This window comes from Danio rerio, chromosome 3 (genome assembly GCF_052040795.2).
Source record: "Danio rerio strain M-AB ecotype USA chromosome 3, GRCz13ab, whole genome shotgun sequence".
Classification (NCBI taxonomy): Eukaryota; Metazoa; Chordata; class Actinopteri; order Cypriniformes; family Danionidae; genus Danio; species Danio rerio.
The window spans coordinates 26172676-26183133 of NC_141023.1; the positions used below are offsets into that span (position 1 = coordinate 26172676).

Below are 10458 nucleotides of genomic sequence, written 5' to 3' on the forward strand. Positions count from 1 at the left end.
ATTTTAATGTGCAGGTGTGTACTGTTAGAATCACTGCTTTCTAAGTTTACATAGCTATGATGACTTTCACTACTGATAAATGGCAAAAGGGTCTATTGTGACAAACACAACAAATATATTTAGCTAAAAGAAGAAAACAAATAGATTGTAATTGTACCTTATTTCTATTTAACTTGATTTGTCACAACCTGTGTGCTTTTTCTTGGCAAGTTTTTGTGAAATACTATGCTATCATTCTTGTAAACATGCAGTCATGAGTTTAGTTATTTAGGCAAAAAATTGGTTCAGTTTATTTATTTTTTCTTCGCCAGACCGTATTTCCCAATTGATGTTTAACAGAGCATGGAATTTTTTGACAGCATTTACAAAGTTTGTGTGAAATACTATGCTAGCAGTCTTATAACCATGCAGTCATGAGATTTGTTATTTAGTAAAAAAAATTGATTCGATTTATTTATATTTCCTAGCCAGACCGTAAAGCTCCAAAATACTTAAAATATATACTGCTTAAGACAAAATGAATATCCCTCCTGTGTATATTTCTCAATTGATGCTTAACAGAGCATGGTTTTTTTCCACAGTATTTCCTATTATATATCTCTTCTGGAGAAAGTCATGAAACACAATAGCTAGAAATCTCCCAATTGTCTGTGTAGTTTCTTTACTCCGAAACTCTGGTTATCAGAAAACTCCGGAAATCAAAATGATAATTAACCTGATAAACTTGCTATTGTGACAAACACAACAAATATATTTAGCTGAGGGAAGAAAACAAATGGATTGTAATTGTGTCTTATTTCCATTTAACTTTATTAATCACAACCTGTGTGCTTATTCTTTCAGTTTCTTTTAGCAAATATTTCCCAATTGATGTTTAACAGATCATGGAATTTGGAAAAACTGTGTGTGTGTGTGTGTATAAATAAATATATATATATATATATATATATATATATATATATATATATATATATATATATATATATATATATATATATATATATATATATATATATATATATAAAGATAAATAAAAAAAGATTCACCACCCCCAATTGGCTACAGAACAAACCACTTATATCAAATTATGCTACTAATTAAGCTAGTCAACCTTCTGTAATTAACCGAGTTAATCCTTTAAATGTAATTTTAAGATGAATACTAATATTTTGCAAAATAACTACAACATTGTGTACTGTCGTCATAGCAAAGACAAAAGAAATTGGTTATTTCAAATGATTTATTAAAACTATTATGTTTAAAAATGCATTGAAAAAAATTCTCTTCATTAAACATCATTAGGGAAGTATTTGAAGAAGAACTTCAATTTAACAGGGGAGGTAATAATGATGTCTAACTCAAAATGAGGCAATTTTCTTGATAATTTAGCATCTTTTTTTAAGCTTAATGCTGGTAGTTCTTCACTACAATTACTGTAAACACATGAGATGAAGCAGGACATTTTTTGTTTTGTGGTACAAAATAAAAAGAAGAGTATGCCGTATTAGAACACCACCAATGTAAGCAAAAGGCGACTAGATTTTCAATTTTGAGTGAACTGTCCCTTCTATGTTTTGCAATGCAGAACAGATGCAAATGAACATGAATGCAGATATAAGTACCTCACCTCACCACATGTTCAGACAGAAGGTTTATAACTCGAAACACCGAGCATTTAAAATTCAGACGGAGGAGCAAATAAATTATGTCACTGAAATCTTGTCGGCCCTGATAAATGTAAAATATTCATCCTTTAAAGGCCAAGACAGGAAAGCATTTTTCTTTAAAGCACAGCTGGTGGTTTGTAGCAGGCAGAAGCTATAGGACATTTTGGCAGGTTTGCTATCTACTTTTCCTTCATGGTGATAGGCTGAAAGGAAATGCAAAGCTACTGAACCCATGCTGCATTTCCCTTTCGCCCTGAGTTCTTAACAGATGCTGGCTTCAGTCACTGATGCAGCAGAAGAAACACTAAGCTGGGAGTTAATAAAGGAAAAGTTTGGCTGGCCAGAATCATTGTCCTTTAACACCATGACATAATGCTGCTATCGTAACACCAGGTAACCATTATCAAATGATACAGGTCCAGTATTACAGTGCAATATGCTAAATATATTTTTAACTGCGAGGTTCGATAATATAAAATATGAAAATTGAAATTATATCTAATTTAAATTTTAATCATGTCAAATACATTTTTCAACCGTATAATACACTGTGGATGGAGATTTAAAGAATCATTATTTAAAATAAAAATTACTTGGAAAAATATCGTTCTCCAATGGTTTAGATTAACACAAATATACTGTAATATAACTGCACAAATTATGCACAGTGATACAATATTTTTTTGTTGTTTATGTCTTTTTACAGTAACAGTCAGGTTTTTAAAAGCATGTTCCTTGTTTTAGACATCAAATTATAATTTTCTTCCACTGTTATATGTAAATGTATTTTCTTAGAAAAATTTAAAAATATCGTAAAACATAGAAAAGAAAAAAAGTGTGCCTTAGTGCCCTCACCAGTGCCGATTTACAGCCATATTGCACTGCTACGAGTGTGATGTTGCATTTATACAACAGTTCGACAGCATAATAGTGTATATAAACAAAATAAAAATAAGAAGAGTCTCAAAACTCCTTTTGTAAGAGAAACTACATTGTTCCGCCACTCATTCACATCTGCAGCTGCCATCAGAACAGCAAACCATTACTACTTTACAAACGTCACATTAGAGCTATTGTTTGAATGAATCTCTAGCATAATGTCGAAAGTGATGACAAAACAGCTGATTTTGCTCACATTTTAAGATTATAGGCTGAACGGCATGAAATGCTATCATTCTACAGAGATTTCCCAGAGTATTTCTCTGTTGCAATCGGGATATTACAATAATTAACCCTGAAACAACCAAAGCAGCACAATCACTACCAGATTACTGTTGTGTTTGCGATAAGAAAAACCCTAAACACATGTGGACATTTCTTCTATCTTTCTGTTTACTGAACTAGACTTCAGTAGAAAAGCAGGAGATACATTGGAAACATACAGATGGCCATCCAAAAAGTAACTCAGCATTATACAAAGAGTGACCAACACAAAATACTGACATTCCTGATATGGGAGTCCCATCTCATCACACTACAATTACTATGGTATAAATACAGCAGTGCAACATACAAAAAAGAGAGATTGGTTTGGAATGTCACTTAGCAGTTTTATAATGATTCGATCAGATGTAGTTAGAAATCAATTTATTTTATCTTTACCATGATGTCTGTAAATAATATTTTACTAGATATTTTTCAAGACACTTCTATACAGCTTAAAGTGACATTTAAAGGCTTAACTAGGTTAATTAAGTTAAGTAGGCAGGTTAAAAATATCCTAGCCGAAATAAAACAAATAAGACTTTCTCCAGAAGAAAAAATATTATCAGACATACTGTGAAAATGTCCTTGCTCTGCCAAACATAATTTGTTTATATATATATATATATATATATATATATATATATATATATATATATATATATATATATATATATATATATATATATATATATATATATATATATTAAGAACACAAATTTCATAGGAGGACTCATAATTTTGACAATATTTATATTGCTAATTTTTAAAATATATTTTAAAATTAAAAAATGTAACCAAAGTTTTTCTAAGACAACAATGGGGGTGGTTGGTGGTTTTAGTACAACACTTATGAAAGATTTTGATCCAATTGAAATAAATATATTCTTCATGTATGGGTGAAACCAAATGCCTGAGGTAACTTTGGTACTTAATATAAAAGAGATAAGGCATGTATTACCTGTAAAGAATGATCTGCCATCCTTCCAATTCCAATGGAAATGTTTCAGCTGGACCCCCTGCTGTACGTGTCGTATGAATAATCACTCTGGATAAAAATGATGTATGAAAAAAAGCTGATGGCACCAGAGGAACACATACCTCACAAGCAACCTGAGCTCTAAAGTATGCAGAAGACAGAGAAAAAAATATGTTAATTTCACACTTTCAAAAATAATCTTTCAGTGGTTAAAATATACTACATAATAATAACATGCTTGCAATTGCTGCAGTACATCACTGGCAAAAAGACATTTAGAAAGAATTCATTAGCTTTTAACACCCATCAGTTGTTAAAAATGTTTTTGCCTTAAATATGCAGATTTAGCTAACACTCCTAGATCTGTGATATGTTGGGCAAACAATGTTGTTACAGTGTGGCTGTATTGACTTAGTTTCAGATTAAATTACTACGCAACTGAACATATGGCTTTTTGTATTAGTGCTGATTCTGCATCTAAATTTCTCTAACTGCAAAGATCTAATCATATTGTTTCAGACATGCATGTTTGTGAGACATAAACCTGTAGACCTACAGGAATGCATATTCATGTTTGGCTACTGTATGAATTCCTTTCACCACAATAGAAAAAAAAGATAAAATAAGCTTGAAATCAAAGATTATCTACTATTATTCTACAGTACAGGGGGGAAAACAGGTATTTCTACAATGTACTGAAACTGTGAAATGTGATAAAAATGTAACAGTACTAATTCCTACAAAAAATAATGCTTGTAATAGATTAGAACATATAATATTAAGGCGACATTAAAGTTATTCTAGGTTCTCTGTATTTGCTATTGAAAGGTCTGTGTTTTGAGCAACTTTTGTTTACTTGCGCTTTATTTTACGATAAGGTGTCTTCAAATAATCAACTACAAAGATTTTGGATTCATATTTGCAGAAAATGATCCTAGGTCAGTTAAAAAAAAAAATCAGACCTTAAATACATATTTTACAGATAGTACACACAAATAAATTGTTTGTCTAGACGTATTTTATGCAAATAAATTAAAATTTTAGTCAATTAATTTAAACAAAAGTCATTATATAATATTAAATAATTTATATAATATAATATAATATAATATAATATAATATAATATAATATAATATAATATAATATAATAATATAATATAATATAATATAATATAATATAATATAATATAATATAATATAATATAATATAATATATGATATATGATATATAATTATACGCGATGTGATATATGATATGATATGGTATGATAAATGATATAATATAATATAAAATAGTATAATATAATATATATTCAACTACTGGATATACTCAAGTACCGACATATATTTTACAGTCATTACATTAATATTACATTATTATTTCTGTACTGTTAAATATTAATATTGTTACTGTTTTTGTTATTATTATTAATTTAGTTACTGTTACTTAAAAATATAGTATTATAGTAAAGTTTAAGAAATTTAGCAATCTGCTTGTCTTTTTTTTAAGCCTATATTTATTTATAAATATATTTATTAATCATTTTCTCAGTCCTAAAACACATTTCATTTAGTTTAACCAAGGTCATATTTCCCTTTAGCATTTTAACTTTATATTATTTTATTTTATATCAGTTACCTTTGCTTTTCAACAACAAAACTGTTATTTATCAGCAGAGTGCTCTTGCCCAGGGTCATATGAGATTCCCTGAGCCAAATAACCAGGATCTAACCACCAAGCAAAGAAACAGACCCAAGCGTCATTTAACGATGCCAAGATCTCCATCCCAATGTGCTGACAGAGTGTGTTCCCTCACCCTCATTCTGACTGACACCGAGTACTATTTGCTTGTGATTTAGAGGCACGTCTCTCCTCCTCTCGCGCCGCACCCCTCCACCATCCGGCACAGAGGCACTGGATACAATTACCCATTCTGATCGGGTTTCACTGCACTAGAATAATCCTCCCCATTATTGCCATAAATATTTCATGAATCATTTTGACAGAATAAAAGAGTCACTGAGGCCTCATATTAATCCGATGATGTTTTTTTCTGGTTTTCATCCTCCAATCCTGTCACTGTGACGACCCCACCTTATTCTTATCAACCTCTTCTGCTGTCTAACATTGTTTACGTCTTTATCATCTAAATGTGACTGGTTGCTAAATGGCACATGGCCCGTGGCCTGGCCTGCCCTCAGTGTCACCCCTGCCCCGAATGGTCACTGCGCTGGCACATTTCCGCCATCTCCCAGAAGCAAATGACATTTGTCACGGCCACGACCCCTTTGCCGCAGCCATCGACTGAAAAAGTGTTGAAGGACCTCTGTGGTATTGGCTCAAACAAATGTGCCTGTGTGCAGAAGGGTCAGCATGATTCAGTCTTAGTGATACTAAACTAACTCACATGACATTTAGCTGAGGGGAATCTCTGGGTCAGCTGGATTTGTTGCTTTGCCCTGGCCTTGGATATGGATCTGCTGTTCTGGATGTACTGCACACCTTACACATGAAGCTGAGAGCTTACTGGAGGCATGTCGAGCGGCGCATCCCCCTGATCAGTGTGAAAAGCCGTTGTGTGTTGGTGTGAATGGCTTGCCCTTGGACAGGCATGTTACTCAGGTCAGATCACACCAACTGCGGACTGGATTTGCCGGTGAAAGGTTCACACCAGTTAATTGGCCTTTGCTCAAGACTGAGAATCACATGCTGGACGCTATCAGATGCAGCAACAACCCTGAAGGAAAGACAGACAGAGAGAGAGAGAGAGAGAGAGAGAGAGAGAGAGAGAGAGAGAGAGAGAGAGAGAGAGAGAGAGTGTGAGAGTGAGGGTCAGATCTTGAATGAGTGGAGTTTTCTGGGTAAAAGTAATGATGCAATTACAATAACACGATTCTCAGAATCATATTCCAGATCTGATATTGCATTATAGGATTTCAGCGTATGTTTAATTTGAGCAAAATGCATTAAAAATAATGAACGCTATCAAATATGTCTGTCTAGATTCCTCCCTGCAAAATCAATGAATGCATGTTGTACTTCTAAGACAATTCAGGGTGAGACTGTTATAATATCTTATTATAAAACACATAATAAATCCAAGGCATATTTTAATTGATGTCTTTAGCTTCATATCTTCATGAATTATGCAAGTCTTACCTTTAATCACATTTATCAGTCCTTCTTTTTTCATTTTTTTACTCAGGCTAAAATAAAAAGAAAGAAAATGCATTGATTATTCTGACTTAGCTTAGACTAAACATTTAAATTTGAACCCCATTATCATTTTCAATGGTGTAATTGATGTGCCAGTGTCAAAAACTGCTTGAGAGTGACCTAAACTAAAAGCATTCGCACTCTATTGGGTTTTCATATTCAGCTCTTTTATTTCCAACCTTTATAAATATAAAGTATTTTAAGTCAAGTTTAAATATATTTCTTCATAATAATAAAAAAACTGACAGATTTTTAATAGGGAAAAAAGGTGAATGTTCCAATACTGCCATCTACTGTATGACTTGTGCACTATTCAGTATTCTTCAAGAAGTAAACCCTTCAAAGCATAACCCTGCTGAAAAATCCAGCTTAAACCAGCCTAGGCTGGTTGGCTGGTTTTAGCTGGTCGACCAGGCAGGTTTTAGAGGGGTTTTGGCCATTTCTAGGCTGGTTTCCAGCCATTTCCAGCCTGGTCTTAGCTGGTCAGGCTGGGAGATGACCAGCTAAAACCAGCTATGTCCAGCTTAAACCAGGCTGGTCAAGCTGGTTTTAGCTGGATTTAGCAGGTCATTTTCCAGCCTGACCAGCTAAGACCAGGCTGGAAATGGCTGGAAACCAGCCTGGAAATGGCCAAACCCCCTCTAAAACCAGCCTGGTTGACCAGCTAAAACCAGCCAACCAGCCTAGGCTGGTTTAAGATGGATTTTTCAGCAGGGAAATTAGCTCATAAAATGGATTACGTTATCATTGAACTCATACTACGACTGTTTTTACAACTTTAAACAGCCTAATTTAACGTTTGTCATTTCAAATTGCTGTCAAAGTAGGCTATTTCAAAGATTTCACAACGCTGGCGAGGCTGAGGTTAAAACTGGTAATTTTCTTGAAGCGTAGTTTAATTGTTATTTTGTTTATAACGACGATGTGTAGCAGTTTGAAAACCTCTGTACGGTTTTCTCACATCGTTTAAAAGCAGCAGCAGAGGTAATAAAACAATAATGGCACAATAGAAATAAAATGTGAAATAGTGATTAGCCATACCCGTAAATCGATATCTGCCATACACTCTACTCAAATCAAATCAGATTTAACGACAATGAAAGCCACAAGTTGGTATCTCATTCCTTCGCGTCAAAAATGTTTGTTCTCCAAAAGTACTAAACTGTTTGTGTACATTAAACTAATCTAATTGTTGATGTAATAAAATGTATAAACAACTTAGACCAAAACGTCCTATAACAAGGATATACACCATAATTTACTGTTGTAAAAACCAAAGTATATAGCCTACCACAGAATTTATTACAGTTTATCAGTTTATCACGAAAGTTACTGTAGGCCTATGCTTTAGAAATCACCAAGTTGTAAATGCAGTAACACTGTTATTTAATAAGAAATACAGTTGTACATTGTTCTTGTTAACAGTGCATGAATTTGTATTTTAATAATGCATTAGTAAATGTTGAACTGTGATCAGAGCCGGATTTAGTGATTTGGGGGCCCTAAGCAATTCCGGCCATGGGACCAAGTTTTACAATGCACTTTTTGTATTTTAATTTATCTTTAATTGATTTATTTTGCTGTTTTTTTTTCTTCTTTTTTTTCATATCACTCAATCTCCTTTTCTACATTTTGTCTTAACACAAAACAAAAAAATAATGTAAAGCATTCTAAAAAACTTTTTAAATGATTTGTTTTCTTAAAATTAATTCACAATTAAAAACGATATATAAACTATATTGTTTTTACAACTAAAGCTTTACCTATAATATGACTGCTCCATGATTGAGAGTGGGAGACACATTTGCGCAGATGTAATAAACAATAACCTTTTGTTTTTTTAGTCCCTCATCATACAAAATATGATAGAAAATGATGTTATAAGTTATTTATAGGTATAATTTATACTTCTAAGTATTTATTTGAGGGCTCTCAGATTTCCTGGGGCCCTAAGCAGCCGCTTATCTTGCTTATTGGCTAAATCCGCTTGAGACTATGATAAATAAAAGCTTTACAAATACTGTTTATTATTAGGTAATGTAAGTGAATACATTATAATATATCATATACTTATAAACAATATTTATAAAGTATAATATACTTTATATATGGTTAAAATACACTATAATATAGACTATACATTACTTTAATGCTTTTTTTGTGTGGGGTGATGATGCTTTCTACATACCACATTGGTAATATAGAAAATGATGACAACTTTTTGTGACCCATTTAATAATTATAAAAATCTAGGTAGACACAAGATGATGTACAAATATCATTAATAACAGTGGAATGAACTTTAACCATGTCACGTATGCCCAGTGGCGTAGCGCAAAATGCGTGGGCCCTCCTGCAGGGGTTACTAAAGGGGATTGGACATTTAGGTCCTCAAAACTTGTGATTAAAGATCTTCAAACTAACAGATTTTAACCATCCAGAGAACAAAATCTAAACAAAGATTTGCGATGCCACCTCCAAAAATAATAATAATAAAACAGAATAATCTTCCTTAAAGCTTCTCTCTCTCATAACACTGTTGAAAGACACCTGAAAGCCTATTTCACATCCCTTGCTATAAAGTCTGTAACTACAGAATATCGAGCCATTGATTCTCTACTCATATTTTATTGTATGTGCTAATATTGTTGTGTTTACACTTTATAGGTTTAGTTAAGTACAGCACTTTGGTCTATGCTCTGTTGTTTAGTGCTATAAAAATGAATAAATGAAATTACATTTCCCCCTAGTTCCCCCTCACAGAAAAAGATTAAGCCTGTAATCTCAGACTAAAATGTTAGTCTGAACTGTTTCAAATGCAAGAAACCTGCCATTACTGATCTGAAAATATGTCAGTGTGTTTGTTTTGTCTCAAGATAGACACCAGAAATGTGTTTTATAAGGCACATTTAAAAATAAATACATAAATAACCTATGGACTAATTTAACTGTGGCTTAAGCCTGGCTTTGTCTCTGTCTTTAAAACCAGGTCATTATGACTGAACATATTCACTACAATTTGTGTTCAAAATCCCAAAATCAGATGTTAAAACTTTCGAAAAAAAAAGCAAAATGATGATAAACCAACCCCACAGAGGAGAAATGGAAATAAGAGCAGGTCAAAGCACAGATCCGTGGTTAAGCTGCCGAAACATTTACGCTTTTATTATGTGCTTACTGCAACAATCTTATCTTTCTGCCAAGAATGATAATTCATTCCAGCCGTCCATCAAATAAACAGAAGATGATTATGTCGTCATTATATTGCTGCTGACGAGCTGGAAGACAGTTAATGAATAACTAATGAATACCTTTTTAAATGTAATACAACACCAAACCACAGAGTTCCTCCTGCGCGGCATTGGCCAGTGAAACCTGTCACCGGGACAAC

The 10458-nt window shown here is 32.9% G+C and overlaps 1 long non-coding RNA gene across 2 annotated transcripts in view; it reads right to left on the bottom strand.

Moving 5' to 3' along the window:
* LOC147845637 (uncharacterized) overlaps window positions 1-10442 on the bottom strand; it is a 149310-nt gene extending 138868 nt beyond the window's left edge. The window contains exons 1-4 of one of the 2 annotated variants that reach the window (XR_015480818.1): window positions 10379-10442; window positions 7011-7057; window positions 6259-6588; window positions 3832-3990 (exon numbers count right to left, since the gene is read on the bottom strand). This is a non-coding gene — a long non-coding RNA (uncharacterized LOC147845637). Of the gene's footprint in view, window positions 1-3831; window positions 3991-6258; window positions 6589-7010; window positions 7058-10378 lie in introns of those variants that run through there. The other variant, XR_015480825.1, reaches the window with a different exon arrangement.
* Window positions 10443-10458: the final 16 nt, after the last annotated feature.